Here is a 23101-nt window from a genome sequence, read left to right on the forward strand (position 1 = left end):
AAAAAAATGTCATAGCATGAAAAATGGTCAAAAAATGTCATAGTATAGTAAGGGGTCAAAAACCATCAAAAATGTCATAGTGTATTGAAAAATGGTCAAAAAATGTCATAGTATAGTATGTCAAAAATGGTCAAAAAATGTCATAGTATAGTAAGGGGTCAAAAATGGTCAAAAAATGTCATAGTATAGTATGGCATGAAAAATGGTCAAAAAATGTCATAGTATAGTAAGGGGTCAAAAATGTCAAAAATGTCATAGTATAGTAAGGTCAAAAATGGTCAAAAAATGTCATAGTATAGTATAGTGTCATGAAAAATGGTCAAAAAATGTCATAGTATAGTAAGGGGTCAAAAATGTCAAAAAATGTCATAGTATAGTAAGGGTCAAAAATGGTCAAAAAATGTCATAGTATAGTATGTTGTGAAAAATGGTCAAAAAATGTCATAGTATAGTAAGGGTCAAAAACCACCAAAAAATGTCATAGTATAGTATGGCATGAAAAATGGTCAAAAAATGTCATAGTATAGTAAGGGGTCAAAAACCACCAAAAAATGTCATAGTATATCTTTTGAGTTGAGTTCCTCTATCGTCAAATAAATATCACAAAAGTGATTTTGTAATGCAGAAATGCCAAATATTCTCTACTTGCAGCTTGCAATTATACATTTTAATTGTGGCTAAGCCTAGGCCTTAACCCTAACCCTAGCCTCTAGCTAAAAATATTCACTTTTATACAACATTAAACAGACTGGCAAAATTTTCAGTGTTCACAAGTATTTATTTGAATATGATAATTGAGAAATTCAGTGTTGCAACAGCAAATATAGAAAAGGGCATTATACGTACAAGAAAAGATATAAAAATTATACACAGTAATAGATTGAATCTGAGTACTGATATTGCACTGTTAGAAATAGCAACATACGAAAATGAAAATCTAACCTGACCCACAAACACTGTTTAGAACTGTGTCTGTGGAAAACAGAGGTCAGGTGGCTGCTTTAGGATAGTTCCTTTGTCTTAAGCCGCATGTCATAATACGTGTTCTTGTGTCTGCAGGAGGAGAAGATGACGGCAGCTGAAGACCTGAAGTGGATGAAAGAAAACAATTAGATAAAAGACCTCCACCATCTAACTGCTGTAACTAACTGTGTAACAGTGTTGGTTTCCTGTTGTTCAAGTGAAAACACTTTGTTTTTCTCTACATTTGTAACGTAGTCATGGGCAGATTTTCCAAAGTCTTCATTAAAGCAGTTACATGTTTGTGCGTGATACAAAAGATGCTTAATAGACATGTTCATCTTTGGAAAATGTGCTCATAACTACATTAACCCTAGCTCTAACAAGTGTTTCCTTGTGTTCAAATGTCTGTCATTATCTTTGCTGGAATAAAATAATTGTCTTTCTAAACTTGAGTTGTACTTTGTAACTGAAGTTATACAAATCATTTTATTTTAAGAAAAAAATGTAATGATTCTCATGTTTTGAAGATTTTGAAAATATAGTTTTTAGGGTCTTTTTTAAATTCATTTTCAAAAAGTTTCATACTCATGTTTTACTTATGATAATATATTTTTTCAAGGTTTTAGCTAAATATATTTAGAGGCTTTATACTAAGACATTTTTTTAAGGTTCTGCATTTGTTTTGTACAGGTTTCATACTTAATTCTTAGACTTATTCTTAAATGTTTATATATATACTTTTGAAGGCTATGTAAAGTAGTTACACTAATAGCATTCTGAGTCGGTCACACCACAGAAAAATGTGCAATTAACCACTGAGCTAAATTTGAAATATACAAATACAGGAAAAGTGATGTTTATTAAAACAAAGTATAATGTTACACTGATAATAAACTTACTTTGTCATAACTAGTGTGTTATTATGGCAACAAGTGTGTTACTACCTTACTCTAACCAGTATTTTCTAACATAAATAATGTTTTTATAGACAAATCTCTGAATTTGCTTTACATGGACTTTAAAGGTTGAACATTTAAAGGTCTAACCTTATTCATCAAACCTGTTTTATGTAGTTTGTTAAGGGTTTTATATTTATTTTTTATTTTATTTTTTATTTTTTTGAAGGTTGGTCCTATACTTAATATTTAAAGGTTTTCAATTTTCAATTTATTTGAACGTTTTAACCTTAATTTTAAAACAATTTATTAAAAGGGTTTCTGTACTCTTCTAAACTAAGGTTTCATATTTTGATATATACATACGTACATACATATTCCATGTTTTTTAAACTTATTTTTTGCAGCTACATTGTTGAAAAATACTAATTAATACTAATTACAACTGATAAGTAACTTAATTTCCCTGAGGGAGTCATCCCAAAGGAATCAATAAAGTCTAGTCAAAGTTACAGCAGCTTTAAGTTTGTTGCTGTTTGTTCCAAAGTGTCAAACTGCAGCTGAGATAATGACAGAGTCAGAGAATAAAAAAGAATAGAATGTAGAAATAGAAAAGAATAAACTAACACTGACCTTCTGGAAATGTCTTCACGTCTGTCTCTTCTCTCTGTGATTTAATGGTTGACATTTGAATCCTGTGGAGAAAAACGCAACAAACATTAATATAAAATGTGACTTTTAATGTATTAAAATAAAAGCACAGAGTGTTTATGGGTATTGAACTTCAAACTAGCAAAAGAGAAGTAAAACACACTTCTACAAAGAAACCAGATCTACAGAGAAACCAGAGTGTAGACGAACTGGTTCTGGACTAATCAGAACTAGTCCAAGAGTTAAATTTGCTTTCTACACAAAGACAAAAGGAGCTGCTCTGACAGCAGTGGATGGAAATGTTTCTCTAAAGTTGGTTAAAATTTGAACTAAATTTGGTTGATAGAAGCCACAATGAAGAAAAATGTTTCTAGTGTGAAACTGAACTGAATAAGTTCTTCACATATTTACGATTTACTAAAGGGGGGAGGCAAGAACAGAGAAAGAGACAGAGAAAGTAGGAAGCAGAGAGGGCGGGGCAGACAGAATTGGAGAGAAAGAGTAAAGCAGGGTACACACCAAAAGACTGGTCTGATTATCGGCCTAAATCAATCAATCAAAGTCAGCAAAGGCCAAATTATCGGTTGTTTCTAAATATGGTCTTGTCAGATGTTCCTGTTACCCTCCCTGATCTGCTCAGAAGAATCAGAGCCACACCTATAAATCTTAAATAAGTTCAACATTTGCAAATGAAACGGAACATGGCCAATCAGGAAGCAAGCTGTCATCCGGCATGTTTGTTTACTTTTATGTTGCGAGATTTGGAGTTCTGAGAGTCCAGACTCTGGTTGTTGGTAGTTGAATCTGTTAGTGTGTGGTGTAGCTGTGTTGGTCTTCTCTCTGCACGTCACACACTATAAGAACAAAACTGTGAAATCTGACATTATTGGTCGTCATGTGTGTGGTCTCTCACATTTTCTACATCGGATAAGATTTTACAAATCTTTTGTTGTGAGCCAGGCTTAAGAGAGTGAAAGAGAGGGAGAGAGAGAGTGTGAAGCTGAACCAGAATGTTTTCCAAACATTAGAGGAGTGTCTCAGAAAATGGGCTGTTTACTGTCACATATGACAAGAAAAAGCATCACATCTTTAAGAATCAATAATATATATATATATGATTATCTTAAATCTTACATTTCTATATTAATTGTCTGTCAACTAATCACTGGAGGGATCATACATATTACTGTGAACTGCATAATAAAAACTTTAACTATGTGGTCTTTTTAAATCATACTTCAGTCCACAGGCAGAAAATTAACTGACAACTATTTTGAGTTTTGAAAATTATTATAACCAGCACTACTTTCTGACAACGTATAGACAGGATTAATCAGTTATTAGTCATTCATTAAATACCAAAGGTTTAAACAATAGCACTGTTACTAACATTAATAATTCAGCTCATCAACATGGTTTTTTCAGACTGGATAAATCTTTAGGACACATACCTGTTTGGTTTTTAAGGTGAGAGCTGGTGTTTCTGTCCAGGCTGCAGCAGCCTGAACCAGTAAACCTGAAAACACAAGTACAACACTTGAAAAACAAATAACCTTATTAATAAAGAATAGTTCACCTCCAAAACTTCAACAGTGTACAAGACTACAACACTGAGAAGTAAACTAAACACTAGAACCCTGACAATCACACTTCCGAGTTTTGAAGTGAATAAATTAAGTTACTAGAATTGGACTTCATTAATCTCAGAGAGAAAAGCAATTTAAAAATTAGTTTTTATAATAATTTCTTATAATAAGAGTAAGCTCAGCTCATACATTGTGACCTACTCTTGAGGCTTAAAACTTGTGGAGGAGCACAGGCGCTTATATTTAACACAAAACTGAACTCAATAAAGTCTCAAGTCACCACAGATAAATTTCTGAGCAATAATATACACAACAGGGGATCAATGGACAGCTATGGACAGATTACTGCCACAAAGCTACAAAGACACACAAAACGACAAAATGATCGCAAAATGATCATAATGAGATGCTTACCAGCCACACTGAAACACAAAATGACCACAAAAAAACGTTAAATGATCTAGAATAGACACAAAACTACAAAGACACAATACAATGCAAAACAACCACAAAGAAGCTGACCATTAAGTAGATATAAAAAAACAGCCAGCTAGAAACGCAAAAACCAATGCAATATCAATAGAAATAGACACAAAATGATTACATCAACATGATGATCCACTAAAAACTGACTTAAAATGACCAAGATGGAGCACAACAATACAAAGAGACAGTAACATGTCTGCAGAGTTGTAAACAGACAAACTGACTACTACACAGTTAACACCCTGCATTACTCATGTCAGGGACACTTTAGTTAGAGACACATACACACTTTTACCAACGCGATATAAACGACTGAAAATTTAATTAAACGATATCATTGCAGGGTAATGGAAATGCTAACGCTCTCTGATAACACTTAATGCTAATACTCTCCGTTTATGCTAATGCTAATGCTAACGCTAGCCGCTAAACGTTTGTCCTACCTTCGCGCCGCAAGTGTGTACAGCGTCTAGTCTCGCTCGTGTTCGACAAAAAAGCAGCTCCAGAGTTTGTTTTAGCATCCAGACCTCTTCATTAACGACCAAAAAGCAGCTCGAGAGTTTGTTTTAGCATCCAGACCTCTTAAGTAACGACAAAAAGCAGCTCCATAGCTTGTTTTAGCATCCAGACCTACTCGGTGAGGGTGTGCTCACAGTACTGACAAACCGAGGCAACGTTTCAAACTTTGTTTAAATTTGTTTTCCGTTTCTCCGCCTCTCTGCGCTCCGCCCAGTAGGTTGTGGCCAATGACGAGACACGTCGAAGTCAATGTATAAATATACGTGTGTGAAAATCAAGGCTCGGCTTTGAGTCATTTATTCAGTTTTACTTTTAATTACCTTAATAATAGTAAATACTGGTATTACTGTTAACTTGAACTATATATTATTGTGTTATTCTTAAATCTGATGAGGATATTTTTTTTCATGTTTATTTTTTTTTAGATTACTTATCGTGTATTTGGTGCTCAGTGACCTTGAGTATTCAGCAGAACTAGTTCAGGTACACCAGCTGACATGTTGTAGGATAGAGGCCTGACAAAGTGCAATCCACTTCTTCAGATTGGGGTTTGGATACATAGTTAATAACCCTATTCCATGGAGAAAAGACTGTCATAGGTTTAAAAAAATGCCCTCCGCAAAATGTGTGTAAAATACTCCCCCCAAAAATTGCTGCTGTAGTATGGTGTATACCAATAATGATACCTTCACATTTCTTACTGCCCCTTCATATATGCCTGCCTAGGACCAGCCCTCCTGCTCTGGGTTCTCCAACTGACTCATGAAGATCCAGCAAGGCCTCAGCACCTTCTGTGTGTCTACAGACACAACAGTGTTTAAGCCAAAAGAGAACAACAAACCATAATTAAACACTTGTAGCAATAAGGTTGTGTCACATGAATCACACAGAACTCAGAATGAACAGATTTTAAGAAAGAGGGGATGATTTTAGTCTGAAAAAATAAAGGAACAGAACAATAACCGTTCTATGCCAACAAGTGTCAACTGGCATTAGCACATGTTAGCTGGCTTAGCTAAATCATCCAACCAGTGACATCCCATAAAATGACATAACATACAGCTGTTCGTGGCTGATGGGTAAAACATTCCTGCTGCATTCTTGCTGCTCAAAAATACTGGAGTTATCCCTTAAATATGAAAAGAAATAATCCGTGACAATTTGTGTAAACATGGTTCTAGATCTTTTATTTCTGGTAATGAGTTAAAATGGGGATTGTGGGGGTGGATACCCAACATATGTTTAATTCTTTGGTGAGGATGTACTGTAGCATTACTTAAATTGGTTTGCTACATGTAGCTTTATTACAGGTGCATCAAGATACTTTTTTTTTTATTTTTCATATTTGTTCAGCTGGCAGGTGTTTAAAGATACTGTGACACTAGTATTATTTTGTGTTCTGGGGCATACTCAAACAATCTTTGCAACCATGTCCACCATGTCATGGTTAAAAAAAAAAAAAGCACTATAATGAAGTGCTCATAAACATTAAATATAACCTGCCATATAATTAAATGACTGTTAGGCAAAGAGCACCCGTGCTTTGCCACCTCATATAAACATTTATATGCTTTAAAGCTTACTTCATGAAACCATATACACTTGATTGAACTCACACAAGATACACCAGTGACAGAATACAACACCTGTCATGTACTGCAGTTAATTTAAACAAAGTTACATCGTCAAGGTTACCTCAATGAAACACTTAAATTAACAATATAAGTGGAGAAAACACTGATCCTGTGACTCCAATTATTGTTGACCTGAATGTGGCACATGCTTCATTTACATTTGAGATGTATGGAAGATGTTTTCAACCACAATGGACATCCATCAGTCTAAAAGTACTCTGAATGACAGCTCAGTGTGTGAAACAATGTATCCACAGAGACTAGACTGCTATAAATCACAAGAGTAGTTCACTGCCTTAGAATTAACTCTATGAACTGCATTTCTCCCATGATGGAAATTTGATTCCTACGCATTATCGACACAAAACAAATCACCACATTATGTACCATATGGACAAACATCAGCTGCTGACAAAGCACAATAAAGATGCTTATCATTGCAAGATAAAGAGCTCTCACACCGCTACATGGCAGTCTTCCATTTTAAGTAAAATGAAATCACTGTCATCCCTCTCTGGCATCATAAAAATGTCATTTTTGAATTTATTGTTAATAGATTTTCATTATTAAAAGGAAGAAAAAAGGGTATTTGGTGAAATAGCAAAAAGTAATAGAGCCTCTGAAGGGGCACGACAGGCTGAGCTCCAGCAGGAAACTGGGGACTTACTCAACAAGCTAAGGTGTGAGACGAGAAGTGTCAGAGTTAGTAAGTCAGAATTCAAGGCCACATTAGGAGGAAAGGTAATGTGGATAGTTGTTTAAAGTGTGTGGCTCTTGCTGTGTTGTAGGCTTCTCTGGCTGTTAGTCTGTGTGACCATATGCCTATGACAAAACAGTGACTCAGCTTAAAATAAAGTGATTAAGTTGCTGTGAGCAACAATGAGCACATTACACAGAGCACATGTGTATATAAATGTATACATATGTACTGTATAGCCAAAAAAAACAAACAAACATGCAATTTAATTTCAGTTGGACTTAAAAATGAAAAACAACTTCAGTGGAAACAAATAAGCAGCTGCTTGTTTTCCTCTTGAAATTAAACACTGTGAAGCAGCGACCAGAGGTTGTTATTGCAAACTACCCCTGAAAGAGGGTAACCGAGATAGAAATGTACCTACTTAACATTCAAATTGTGTTTTTAACACAGCTTCAGCCTCCAAGACATGTTTTTCAATTAGACATGGCAGGAGTAGCTCTGTTTTTTATGACATTCTGTGTGGTTGATAGATGACACACAGTAGGTTTTGCATGATCACAATCGACCAAAGGCAGAAATGACTATTCATGAGTGAGCTTTGTATTTTATCTGTTATAAAGCACATACTGCAGGTGTTATTAAGTTTTTTAAATATATGTGTGGGGAAAAATTCTGTTGCCAACATCCCTCCTCACCCCGTGCCAATCTTAATTCCAGGTGCCACACAGCAGTCAGGAGCCACCAAATCAAAGATGGCCCGAGCAATTTATCACCAGTGTTCATGTCCAATTACCAGGGGTTGGAATAAGAAATATACTCTAAGGGCAATTAAGAATCCTGCCTGTCCTGTCAGCTGACTCATGGGACTGGATGAGACGACTTTGTCTTTTAGATCTATGTCCTTCCTCTGTCTTTTTTTGTCACAAACTATCCATCGTCTCTTTCCCACTTTCCCTCCACCCATTTCTCTCCCTATTTGCCTCATTGCTTTCCCTCTCTGAGCTGATGAGATAGCTACTGGGCCCACTTACCGAGGAAGAAAAAAGAGGAGAGAAAGTGATGATGGGAGATATGAAAAGTGGTTGTCTTGTTGGAGTTGTAAGCTAAGCCTTCTGGTTTCATCTCTGCTCTGTTTGTAAAGCTGTCATAGTTGAAACAACGCCCAGCGGACGTAACAGGCAGATTACAGAGAACTGTTGTCAGCAAATTGTTTGCTTAGAAATGTCGATTATTCGGCGCCTTACACAGGCATCGGAGGCACCCAAATCAAAGCTGTGTCAACAACAATTAGACCATGAAATGTTGCCTTGTTGTGAAGGATTTGTGGGAGAAAAACATCCATCACAGAGGTCCTTTATTCAATCAAGCAAACGGTGTTTTCTGTAATCTATCCACGTGTTTATGTGTCACCAGTGCAGCTACAAAACTGCCAAAAATTAATAATAACAATGACTTGTTGCGAAGAAAAAGCAACAGTAGGGATCAGAGTTGTCAAACAGCTGTTTACTTTTCTCTCTGCCTTGGACTTTACAGCATTTTTTAAAGATTAAAGTAACCAAATGTAGATCAAGTACTTGATGAGTATTTGATGGCTCATCTCAAAGCAGAATTATCTTTTCAGTGTTCAGCACTTAAATAAACTGATACTTGGTTAACTCTTATTTTAACAGGCTGAGATCAGGGAGGTAAAATATGCAGCTTTTGGCAGAAAAAGTTAATTTTATTCCATTTATAATGACAATCTGCTCTTTTGAATTGTTAATTTATTGTTCATGCCACTTCATTTCATGCCCCCCCACAAAAAATATTGCATCGCTTCTCTGTCTCTCCTTATCTCTCAGTAACACCCGCTCATGTCCTGCCCTCTGTCCTTCAGTGGTGCATTTAGTGTCCAAAATTTACCTGCTTCAGCCCCTACAGGAACTCAGCCACGGTCATGCCGCTGGCCAGCTCACATGCAGTCGGCTCCTCCTGGATCTAGTTAGAATTTTAGGGGTACAATCCTGCCTGAAAGGGCTTTTGTTGTCTGAGCGCTTTGTAAAAATCACACTGCTACACATTTTGCAGAAGGTTGGTGCTAATTTGTCAATTTACATGAGCAAACTTATGTAGTTTGACCTGGGCTTTAGTGTTAGCTGCTGCTTTAATCAGCTGTGCTAATAAGCAGCAGCTCACATTTTGGAAAATTGTGTTCTAGCCAGTAATGTTAGCATGTTTTGAAATATAATAATAGATTTATGAAGTAGTGAAGCGCATCAACAATCACACTGAAACTGACACAAGAAGCATCAACACAACAGCAGGCACAAACCACAAAAGCAGGCAGGCCAGCACATGCAGTTTTAGAAGAAGAAAAAGTTAAGCCACCTGTTAAGCTAACATAACATGATAAAAGGATGTCAACAGGGTATCAGGTAGGACTGACTGCAGTATTGATCTAGGCTGTCACCCATCAAATCCTCCCCTAGACTTTCCCTAAAAGAATATTATTGTATTAATGTACGTTTTCACTGCTCCTGTCAAGATAAACTCAGCTACAGTATTTTAGAGAGCAAGAGAATGAATACAGCTCCTGCTCTGCAGTGTAAAGCACAGGTGGCTTCAGTGATGACAGTGAGTGACCTGCTATGTTCAGAGTTTGGGAATGATAAATGGATTTACTGAGGAGAGTGGTTTTCTATTGCCCTGGGGCAGAGTGACATGGACACTCTGTGAACTTGTGTGTCAGGTAGAAACGAGTAAACAGCACCTTTTCTGCTAAACACAAAAAATCAAAGGACTAAAATGTGACTAAGACTAACATACATTTTTATCAAATAACAAGAGTAAATTAAAATTAAGTGCCAAAATTATCACTGCAAGACATACAGTAGTTAATGCATGGCATAAATCACATTTGAGAGCTGTACTAGAGATAAACTTTAATTCTTTGTGCTACAGTGGCCTTTAATGGTATTAGTTATAACTACATAGAAATCTGACTTTTTATGCACATGAACAGATGGTGTTGAAAAACGACACAGATATTTTACTGAACAACCTAAAAATGTTAATGAAAAAAATAAAATAACATTTATGCATTAGTATAAAATTACTTTGCTGCTTATCAAAAGTTCAAAAATGGCCATTAGTCTTTCACTCCAGTTAATCTGTGTAATTCAGTCAAGTGTTGGTTTTATAACAGAGTAGCTTTATAACTGGCCTTCATCACGAGCTGTTATGAAATTCAATCAAACTTCTGTTTTTAGTGCAACCTCTTTGTGTTGATTAGTTGATCTGTATCAAGACTACACTTAAGACAACACTAAACTTAAAGAGTGGAATTTGGCATCTCTTTAATTTAAAACCTAATTTTTAATATATCACAGTGTAGGGTTTAACAGTAATTCAGGAGCTTAATGTGTGATCATCCTACCTAAGAATGAATTGTTAACAAATCACGCAAAGTGTTAACAGACTATATAGCCAAATAAAGCTCAAATGCAGCATCAACTTGTCACATTAAGCTGATACACAAAGTTGCAACGTTTTATACAAGAATTTGTTTAATTGAAACATCTCTGGCATCTGCAGGATGACTATAAAACTCACAGAGAAGAAGGTCAGAATAGGTGTGTGCGACTGAATGAATGAACTCCACAGCAGCTCCACGTTACAGAGGCTGAAAGCCAGGCAGCATTCACAGAAGTGACTTGAAAGCATTTGGAAAAACTGCAGAAATGAAATAGAAAAGGCACAGCTGGCTGACAATTAAGAAACATTTCTACAAACAAGAAAGTTAGAAATAGAAGCCATTAGCCTGAAAACGTTTTTTTTTTTTTTGTAATGAGTTTCTGTAGAGTGGCAATGTAGGAGCCAGTACAGTTTGTGTATACTTTCAATTTTTAGTTCTTTCTAGGCTTTATGCTTTTCAATGTCTTCTATATTTGGAGCATATTGTGTGTTGTCTGTGTTCCTATTTTAAACCAGAGCAGTAAAACATAATGTGCCATTTTGTTGACTTGCAGTACATTATGTTTTACCAACATAACTTTTCCCCCATCAGGGATGAAATCTACCCTGAAAAAGCTTTTTATGGGGGATGCCAGGCGCGCTTCATCCCTGAGTGATTTCAAGAGCATTAGACTTGCTCTGCACATCATCACATTACACCGCAGACAACGATAACACGCGGCTGTACAAATCGGAGGAGATTCAAACCACTTCCCTTGTGTATTACAAACAGTTCAGCATGTCACTGAGCTCCCTTCAAGTGCCTCATGTTTTTTTTTTTTTTGTTATGTGCTTCTTTTCTTCTCCCTGCATAGACAGTGCGGCGTCTTTACATTTCATTTCATTTCATTGTTGTTTGATTTCAAGTTAGTCCCCCTACAGCGAACAATTGAGTCCAACTGTTAAGTGCAAACAACATTCTAACCCTTACCCAGTGAGCTCTTTGTAAATGTATCTTTTGTACTAGTCATCATCTCTGCATTTCTCTATTCTGACACTTTAGTTGGCTGTGGATTCAAACCAGCATCCTGCTATGCAACACATGCACCTGTCTGGTACGTTGAATTTCATAAAACCTCAGCTTGCCATGTATTTGTCATCTTAGTCATTGAATGGAAGTACCAGCAACAAGAACTCAGACATGTGAATCACCAAACCCCCTGTAGTTTCACTGTCCTCACCAAAATATGTTGGAAAAAAAAGATGTGAGGATGAACACAGGGAACACAGGAGGTGGTCAAATGGGCCCAGGAATACTTTTGTATGGGATCACTGCTGTTTCACTCCAAGTGAAACAATAAACAATTACTGTAACAGCTGCACACCACAAACACCTCTGAGCATGCAGGCACTGGTTTAAGATGAACATTGAAGGACAGCACTTTCTGTAATTGGGCCATCTCAAAAATTAAAAGCCAATACAGCTTATAAAAACTAAAAATGAGAAGCCTGCTCTGATCTTTTACATGATTTTATGGGGACACTTGGGTGCAAGAACATTTAAGTGATGGGACATTTTATGTCTTTAGCTCAGAAAGCACTTTGTTGCTTAAAGTTGCATCATTTAGGAAAAAATGATTCATACCATTCATAATGCTTAAATACAGGAAGGTTCTTGTGGTCGTTGCTAATCTTTGTCAATTAATATTTTAATTAAACTGGCTTAAATAATGCTGATGTGGGATTTAAATGCATAATACTCATGAGAGGTATTTGCCTTTTCAATCTCATCAGTATTATTCCAGTGAGCCATCTGTGAACTTCTCTATCCCAGCCATTATATCTGAACGCCTTCACACCCATAATGTTAATAAAGTACGAGATATTGGACTTAGCCCCTGAGATCTGAATCCACTATTAATGTTCCCAGTGGGCCGGCCCTGTCCACATACAGCCATAGAGCTGTACAGCTTGTCTTATGCCTTATCATTCATCACATTTAAATGACTTGAATGAATTCAGACCCACACTGGTCTTAACTGCTGTTCATAGAAATGATTTATTAATATGACACCATTTTCTTGCAGGCTATTCTACTGTACTTGCTCATTATTCTATTATAAAGAGAATTTACTGTTTTGAATACACAAAGGAGGGCATGAAGAAGCAGGTTAAGCCTCAAAATAATCCTCAAAAATACTGTGCAATAATAACTCACTTCGAGAATTACCGGTTTGTGGAAGACACTCCCGAGAGCCAGAATTCAAGTTTAATTAGGTAGGCATTGTCCAGAATATATAGATTTACATGTAATTCCTTTTCAGTTTTCAGTGTAATCCTGCTTCTTAACATTTCACCACCCCAGAGCATTTTTTTCCGTAAGCTCCTATTCCAACTGCGGGTCCGTTCCATTGTAGGTCCCAGATAGTGAAGAAGTTATTGTGAGTGGACACAGAAACAGGGATTTGATTCCTGCAGTCTAATTTAATTAAGGCGGTTGAGCTATCTGAGACTTGCTTTTGTGCATTATATTCAAATGTGATCACAAGACAAAGCGAAGAATTCAATTTGTACCTCGAATTATCAAAAGGCAACCAGTAAAATGCAAATTTGTCCAGCCAGTATTTCTGTATTTCTTTTACAAACACTAACAAAGAGGAGGGTGCACAGCTGCACACTATGATGCTGACATTTCAACTTGTGTACTCAGTAAACTGACCCATCTGGATTCCCCTCTCACCCCCAAAGGTCACGTTCAGACCAACAACAGCACAGAATCAAAGCGATGTCAAGGGGCTGCGTTGGTGTGAGCATTGGTGTGGGCATGTTTCTTATGAGACCAGAAGTCCAGTTTTAAGGCTTTTTAGATGCAAATACACTCTTCAGTCAAAGACACTGATGTGAAGGAACTGACTGACTGAAGTGTAGCAAATGGTTATACAGTTCTGTTTGGCAGGAAAGGCTTTGCTCTGCAAGAATGAGCTGGAACAAGGATTCTGCTGGAGGAACTAATCCCCCTCAATAAACGTACATGAACATTAAATCTTAAATCAGCAACTGAACCAAACTCAAAATGTCAACTCCGGATTAGCTGCTGTTCCACTTGCTTCTGTAACTTTATGCAGTCTCTCACTGAGCATTTCTACAATTGCACAAATAAATAAAACGTGTGTTAGGTTTACTATCTATATTTGAGGATGAATGAGCATGTGCTAAAGAACTTTCTGTTAGAAGCTAAGTTAATTTGTAGGCATACAAAAAATTCTATTGTGCTTGTAACACTTGTTGAAATCCACTAAAATCACAAATATTGACCAAACACCAAACAAATATCTGAATTAATGGCTCTGGTCCAAGGCTAGACCTTGACCTTGACCTTGATAATGTGATTTTTAATTAGCTTTTCTTACTTTTGGAACAGAAACTAGAAGCTCTGGTTTCACTAGCTGAAACTAACGCTGAACTGATTAGTCAATTAACCAATAAGTTGATCAACAGAAAAATAATCAGCAACTATTTTGATAATCAATTAATTGTTTAGTTCATTTTCAGTCCAGTTACCACATTCTACGATTGCAGCTTCTGCTGTGATCTACTGAATAATTAAAAGTTAAGCAAAAAATAATTAGCAAATTAAACAATAAACAAAGTAATAATTATTACAGTTTTCAATACTTGTGTGGACACATTTTGGTTATTACTGTAGAAGTACTATTGATGCTCGACACCCAGACAGTAACACAGTGCTACATGACAGACATTTCCTCACTGGTTTGTGCTCGTATTTGATTGGCCAACTCAGTGCGCTGCCAAATCACTGCGACCTGCTGAGTGATAGAGGCGGAAAATGAAGACGAAAAAAAGCAGTGATTTTAAAAGCCATGCTGTCATTGTCATTCCCACCCACCCTGCATCATTTGGACATGAATTCAAAGAGAAGTGAGCTCCAGACTCCTCACCAAGCAATTAAATGTTGATCCACGTAGGCACACTGATCCCCTTAGAAGTATAGCACAGTAGTCTATGATTGTGACACTAATGCACTGGTCTGTTGGTTGGTTGGACATTACATAATCCACTTATGTACCATCAGCTGTCAGTGCAGTATGAGTGAGACAGTTTCAGGTTCTGTTTGTTGTGAATGCGCTGAAGGTTTTCAGTGGGTGAGTGAATAACTCCATTCTGCAGAGAAATGGTGACTAAGGAAACATTATTCATACAAATTATATGCCTACTCCAGGTTTGGTATTCTATGAGGGGCACTGCACTGCAATTTAAAAAGAAGCCCCCAAGGATGCTGAGCAATAATTTGCTCACAGATTAATCATGTATCCAATAGGGCAAAGATTCCTCTGAGGCTCTGATAAGCAATAACAATCCTGATAATAATTATCAGATTGCACTGCTTTTCAGACATCTTTCAGACATCTTTGTTTGACTCTTTTGTGTGTTTATAAGTGTGTAAACCTGTGTGTACAGTTTGTGCTTGTTTGTGTATACCTGTGGGTCGGGACATCTTTGTTTGGACATGATGTCTCAGCAGCCCTTTGAACACAACTCATGTATTATACCAGCTGAAAAGAAAGCAATTTTGTTATATATTTGTTTTTCTACCCATCCCAGTATACAGCTTTTTAGCTTTTTAGTATTTATGTTTGTGTGTGTACATGTTCCTTTTACATGCTGTGTACAATCCAAGTAAGGAAGTTTTCTTTTTGTACCCTCTGGTTAATAACTAAACCTTCAGACTGATCTGAAGAGATTCAAAAAGTTTATTCTGATAAATTCTGTTGCAAATACTTTTAATATACACTTGAAATGGGAAAGCTGCAGTATATTGAGAAGAACTTTTTGAAAAGATGTTAGAGCTGTATTCAAAACCACATGCTAGTTGGTTGCTAACGTCAGAGCATTAAAATAAATGTATTGATTTTGTTTTTTCTGAAGGAACAACACTGTCAGAACTGGGCTTTTATTTAACAAAATACATAATACTGATTTCTGTTTTCAGAAGGCATCAAATGAAACTAATCTGAGCTTTACTTCAAATGTTTTCTTAAGCTTTGCAGTGAGTCAGTGCTTGACTTGAGATATGCAGTTTAAGAGCAGTTTTTTAGTTTGTCAATCAATGTATGGGAAAACTATTTACAAACTATACACTGTACAGTATTTTCAATATAGGGCATGTGGATTCATTTTTGTAAAGCAGTTTTCATGTCTACCTCAAAACAGAGAAATCAGAATGATGACACTTTTACTTCTAAATTTCTGCTGTTAAGTCTTGTATAATATAAGAAATCACATATTTACTTTTAATTGAAAATTTTACATAAAAGCTTAAGAGTAAACTCAGTAAGAAATTCAGTCTACATAGCTCTTTAAATGTGCTAATACATTATCTACACTTGCCTTTTACTTAGTCAATTAAGAATAAAGCGGTTTCTTTGTTCAATAGTTTTGCAGTATTGAAAGGTGTCTAAAAGCAGCTTACTGGTCAATACGCAGCACATCTGATTAGAGAGGGTTTCCATGACATTTCAGGAGGCAGGTGTAATTATCTGCCTCATGTATAATTTAACACAATATAGCTGTGGCAATTTAGATGACTGCACCTGTACAGACATTCAGGATTGAGAACACAAATTAAAGTGTGTTTGATTAGGGAGCTGTAAGTGCTCTGCGTTGAATGCTAACACACAAGAGAAAAAGAGGGAAGACTAAGAAGAAGTAGATGTGGTTGAGGCACAGAGGAGGCCACCTCCACCCCCCACCCCCACAACACACAAACACAGACAGTAAAAACAGTGCCTGCTCTCCTCTGCTGTCTTCTTCTTTTGCACCTTCTTGGAGGAACCTCTCCACTGAAGTGACAGCACGCACCAGAGGGTGTGAGCCTCGTCGCTAGAGCACGCCGACCACCTCTTTCTCCGAGCCTCGCAGTACTTCCGGTACACTGGCAAGCCAAGCATGCACAATGCAAGTACAGGACGCCCTCGCACACGTACATGACACGCAGGCATACACATTAGAAAAGCATATCGCCCAATGACATCGCGGCACAAGGACACATACACCCTCGCTCCTTGCCCTCCAGCTTGCACACACATACTGACATGTAACGTACCATATGTACATATATGCATGCTTCGTCTCACTTCACTCCACCACTCACACAATTTCTAGTATCTTGCCCATCACACACATCTATCTTAAAGTACCCAGCCAGCATTTGTTTCTGCACATCCCTTCACCAAGTGCCATCGCTCCAAGCTTGCATGTGCTTGCCAACCCCGGAAACCACCCAAGGGATACAGTGTTATCAAGTGGCATGCCGGTCCTCCTTGGTGCCTGCTGTGGTTTGCAAGATTTCTGTTGTACATCCTACTGCTCTGGGGTTGCCCGCTGCCCGGAAACACACCCAGCCCCATCAAAAAAAAAAGGGGAAAAAAAAGAACACCCTTCCCTGTCCCACCAGAGGGTTGTGTGCAAGTTCTTGTTGTGCTGTGCCAGCTTTATGCCATGCTAATGCCCTACAACTCTGGAGATGGCGCTTGCTGCGGCAGGTGGCAGCTGGGGACATCACAGGCCTTCAAGTGAGCATGTTAGTTGGAAGTCTGCATGTTGAAATGTAGCGCGCCGACATGGTACGATTACATAACGGGTTCTACACAACACTTGTCAGCACAAACGCTCTGATTCACACTGTTCTTCTGTGATACTCCACAGAGAAGTGTGACCTGAACATAGCAGATTTGTAGCTTCAACCTACAAGTTACTTGTTTTCTGATCTTTTAAAACTTGAGGACTGTATCTTTTTTTGTTCCCAAATCCAGTATCACTACCTCACCAGCAAATGCCAATTCCCATATGGCCATGTTCTAATCTCCAGACTTCAGTCGACTTGGAAACAATCCTGCAACTTTCTTTACTGCTTCCCATCTGAGCTATCACTCACCGTGCCTTGGCAGTAATGTGAGGACATACCCTCCATTTGTTTGAAATAAGAAGTTGCTGTTTACTGTTAAAGCCTCCAGAACTCATTAGCCAGCCATGAATTTGACAAAGAGCATATTAGATTTATTGTATTTATCTTGTCATGGTAGCTTCTTTGTAATTTTGTCCTGTGCTAACACGACCAGCCACGCTGTCTGAATGTATGATGGAATACCGAGGGCTATTATCACTGTCAGGCTGAGACCCAGGTACCAGGCACCGACTGGGGATCTGTATTAAATTGTTAATTTGCATATTTCCTTGATACTTTCAGCTAAATCAAATCAGTGCAGAATAAAAGAAGGATCAAAAATTTCTCCTCTCTCTCATTTCTCAAAAGCCTAACCAACCACAGCTGGCCACATGTTTTTTCTGAATCTTGTGTGGCTGCTATAATCCCCTTCTTGATCCACTTTTAATTCTTGGTCACCATAGCAACAGGCTCTGTTGTCAGGTGTGCGTTGATATGTGCACCCCACCCATGGCTATCACAAATTTACATAAACAGCCATTCCACCAGCTTGTCTGTTTCCCCGGTAACACCAGGTGGTTCTCCAAGGCAACCTCCGCCCACAAAGCAGGCTCTGCTGCATTCCCCCTTTCTGCTGAATTATACCCATCAGACACACACATAAAGTTTCATCTGGGGACACAAGAGACTGGAGATAAGTGAAGGTGAATTTTACATTTGAAGATAAACGGTGTCTAATATTTGGTAAAGACTTCAAAATGTCTTAGCATCTTCATAATATGAAAACTAAACAAACATACAACTACTCACCTGTCATCTGTCAACAGATATTTCTGTTGAATGATATCAAATATCATAATAAATAAATAATTACCATAATAAAGTTAATACTATCGATCAATAAGTAGTATAATAACAAGAAGAGGTGCTGTGAGACACTGAGCAGTGAATCCAGCATTGATTATCAGCACATAAAAGTGTGTGTTTCCATGACAACCATGTTTGTCCTTTTTCTTGTCTGAAGTGCAGTGATATATAAGTGCTTATGCGTCACTATGGAAGGGGAATGAGGGTTACGTGGATTGATATGATCATGTTGAGATGAAGCAGGTCAGATTATGTCGTGGACAGTACACTGTGAACTTTTGTTTGAAAGTGGGGGAAATGAATTGAAATTTTATCACTTTTAAAGTAAAGTGTATAAGCCACACAGGCCGTGCCTTGTACATCAGCAGGGAGCGTTCATTAACCACACCACCACTGGTGCTGTAATCAATGATTATTCTTATTATCGATTATTATATGATTATTTCCTCAAATTAATCATCATGAATTCGGAAAAAACAGAAATAGTGAAAAATTCTAATCATAAGTTCCTGAAACATAAATTGACACATTCATGACAGCCTGTTCTGTCCAACAAAAAACAGTCCAAAACTGTTAAATAGATGCATATATGTACATATTAGTAAATATTTATATTTACCCAGCAGGAACAAGAGATTGCTTTTTGCAAATTTTAATTTTCTGTCAATCAACCAACCTATTCATCAAGTCATTGCTCAAAGTCTCATTCTGATCTACTGCATCCCCTGTTGCCCTCAGCAAATTAAGCTACTGTTCTCATCTTTAACGCAAAACTGAGGAAACTAGTGAGCTGTATTAAACTTAATCATGACCACAAGCTGTCTGAGAAATAAAGTATGGAAACATTTTGAATTCAGCACCACAGACAAAAGAAGAGCTGTGAATAAAGGTAGAACTGCTGCCTTTTAAGAATGAAAGTGCCTTAAAGTAAAAACATCTGTTCCAGTGTTTTGTAATGCGAGCAAATGTACAAATTATTTATAAGTTTTCATCTTTTTGGATTTGATTTCTTGAAAAGGTAAAAGCATCAAGACATTTCAAGAAATTGTAGGCACAGTCAGAGGGGACACTGCTGCCAGGTGGTACACTGACAAGAAAAATGATTTGCATTTCCAATCTCAAGCTGCAGATCATCTCATTTATAAATCATTACATTAACTATAGACAGACAACTGACACTCATGCCATCTCAGAGCTAAATTTCAGCCGTGCACAAACATAAACCGCTAGCATCCCTTCAATTTTCGTAATAGTGCTGGCATTTGTTGTGAGGGTAAAATATTTCCTGCCCTCTATCTGGCCTCAGCTTTGATGGGAATGGATATATTGCTGGGTGTCATTATACCCCTGTGCAGTCTGAGGTAATGGGACAAGAGAGATGAACAGAGGTGCCGTCTGCTTGCCGCACAGCTAACGGTCTCAGAGTTTATCATGCCTTTCGATGTCTGAGATGGGAGAAAATTAGGGAGTGCAAACACACATTATACTTAAATTAGATCAGCGTCTCTCTCTTGTCACTACTTCTAAGCAGCGTCTGCCTGGAGGGCGAATGAGATTTACCTTAATTCTAAAAGCACACAAAAGCCATTTTGTTCTTCTTCCATTGTAACAACACTGTCAACAGGTTTGTGTGGGCAAGCGATTACAGAGAAGGTTTTTGGATAAAGTGCCTGTCATGTTGTTCCCTGCTGAACACTAAGCATTACAACCACCATCCCACAATCCGGAAAACAAGGTGTTTGTGTTATTGTAAGTCATCAGAGAAACAAAATTAAATCTACCTTGGCGGCAGCCCCGTCTTTCGTGCCTTAGAGTATCCTTGGATCTTTGCCTCTTGATTTCTGACATTAAAACTGTCCCCTTGCCATTTGTTACGCATATATTAGCCTTTACATGATTGATTGAATTAATTCATTATTTTGCTGTTTTTAATCTGCTCAAAAAAACAGAAGAAAAAAAAAACAACAACTGCCAGTAGGTTGGGACTGAATAGGAATTACCCGGCAGGAGCATAGCTAATTACCAAGAATTAGCATATGCAAATGAGTACCGTTATCTTGTGTACAAAATGTTGCTTATGGTAAACACTGGATAATCACTTTAACGAGTTTAGCCGTTTAAATGCTGGTAATTGCATATTGTTTAAACAGATGGGCTTGATTCACTGTAACTCAAGGTAGGAGCAGGAATGTGAGATATTCCTCTTTTGTGTCCACTTTCTGTTTCACCTTGGCTTCTGTACTTGGTGCTGTAGCTCCTTTGATGAAGAGACTGAAAAGGGAATAAAAGATGTGCACTGCCTTTAGTATTAGATATTGGTTAGATTACTTTTATGTAACTGAACCTCATAGTGATGCATATTGTAGATCTTATGAAAGCTCTGCATCATAACTGTGTGAGAATAATAATAACAATAAGAAGAAGAAGAATTACAGGAATCAGCAACACTGAATGTGTTGAAATGTGCAGTAACTCCACGTGTGAGATGTACCCTAACAGACCCTCACAGTTGACAGATACGGATTTAAAAAGCTGAGACAGCGAAGGCTGCTATTTGTTGTGAATGAGACCTGGCTTTGTAGCCCTGTGCCCCCACCCCCCACCCCACCCACTGAGATTTGAATTGCACCCAGCTACATTACAAGGGAAAGTTAGGAAAGGCTCAGCTTTATGGAAATATCCTCCAACACAGCGCATGTGACAGCCAGCCGAGAGCCAATCGCAATCATCGTGGTTCCAGCAGAAACAGAAGCACAAGAGCAGAATAGTAAACAAGAGGTGTTTACTACTCCACTATGTAAAGGAACTGTAAACTTTTTTTATCCCTAAACAAAATAGAAGAAAGAGAAAAGCCAAATCACAGACAGAGTATGTAAATAACATGCTCAATGTTCTGCAACTCAATGTTGCAGAATTCTATCTTTACTGAATGATAAAACTGATGAGAGGATGTGTGAGGAGACACACTGTTAGTGAATAGCATTGTGGCTCTTTCCCTAAATGTCATGTCTGAGTGAAGCTGTAACGAATATTTAGGTAATGAAACCACATGTCTGAAATGACAAAAGGTCATCACTTCAGACAGATGAAGCCAGCAATGTTTGGCATTCCATGTCTGAAAAGGGGCTGTAGAAAGTGGATGTGCTGTGGAGCATGGAACTTCAAGGGAACTCAAACTGAAGTTCTAGTCTCACAGAGCTGGTAAACAAATGTGAAAATGTGAAGAATGCAGTTGTCTTGACTGAAATTTGATTTGTAATTTCAGAGAAACAGCTCACAAAGAAAGCAGTCAAAGTTTATCAGTAAAGGATCTTGTGGAGAAGGGTACCCTGTGGCAGCAGACTCTCTGTCCTCAGAGGTTAGAGCTCTGTGAATGACGGTGGACAGAGAGAAGCCCAGGGGCAAACTTTCCAGTCTGTAGATGGCCACAGTTTCTGTCTCTCTCTCTCTCTCTCCTCTCTCCTCTCTCTCTCACACACACACACACACACACACAATGTCCCACAGGGTGATTTAGAGATACACTCTCTCTACGTGTTGTCCGAAAGCTCATGCAGTCTCTCACACACACGCTTTTTTCCTGTGTGTGCAGGCAACACAAAGACAGAGCAGACAGACAGAGAAGAAATGCTCATATGTCTCTCTGAGTCACCCTGCGGACCTCTTACAGCAAAGATACAATCATTTCATCATGTCACAGTCAACACCCACCTTATCTCTTGTTGTAGGGAACAGGGTGTGAGTCCACCCCACCAAAAAAGACCATTTTGCTTGCTAAACACACTCATTTGACGATACAGAAAATCCATTGCAATAATTCAGCCCTCTGTGGGGGTTGGACTTTAACAATAATTGTGAGCAAGTGGCTCATACTTTTCGTGGAGTGGAGGGTAATTAGAATCTGCACGTTTCATTGCTGTTCCCGTAGAAAAACACAGCTGGCTGGCTTTCAGTTCACAATGCGCTCTGTGTTTCATTTGTAAAGACTGAATATTCGCTGGCTAAAAAGACAATGGAGAGAACAATGGTTTTACCGTACACTGACAGACGTGGGTGCAATTTTATTAATACTGTGCTGCTGCACAGGAAGAGAAAAACTTATATCTGTGCACACATTTAGCACTGATTGTTACACATAGTACACAAGTGTACACATATACATGTACATGTATCTAAGTGAGTGGGCATTAAAGATGCTTGAGTGCTAGGTGAGACAAAACTAATCCATGATCATGATACTATTCTCTAAAGATTATGATACAATAATGTTCCAGCTCATAAGGTGAACAGGAAGCCTTAACATTTATGACTCCGAACAGTAGGAGTCAGATCCATAAAAACCTGTGTTAGAGTTAGAGGTGAGACTCAGGTCAGTTGGTTAAAATCTTTGAATTTTTGAATTA

The 23101-nt window shown here is 37.8% G+C and overlaps 1 long non-coding RNA gene across 1 annotated transcript; it reads right to left on the reverse strand.

The window, feature by feature from the left end:
• Positions 1–464: 464 nt before the first annotated feature.
• Positions 465–4068, reverse strand: LOC127143556 (uncharacterized). The gene is made up of 3 exons (XR_007815098.1): positions 3962–4068; positions 2493–2554; positions 465–1086 (listed from the first exon to the last, which is right to left on the reverse strand). It is a non-coding gene; the product is annotated as an uncharacterized LOC127143556 (long non-coding RNA).
• Positions 4069–23101: the final 19033 nt, after the last annotated feature.

This window comes from Lates calcarifer, linkage group LG18 (genome assembly GCF_001640805.2).
Source record: "Lates calcarifer isolate ASB-BC8 linkage group LG18, TLL_Latcal_v3, whole genome shotgun sequence".
NCBI lineage: Eukaryota > Metazoa > Chordata > Actinopteri > Centropomidae > Lates > Lates calcarifer.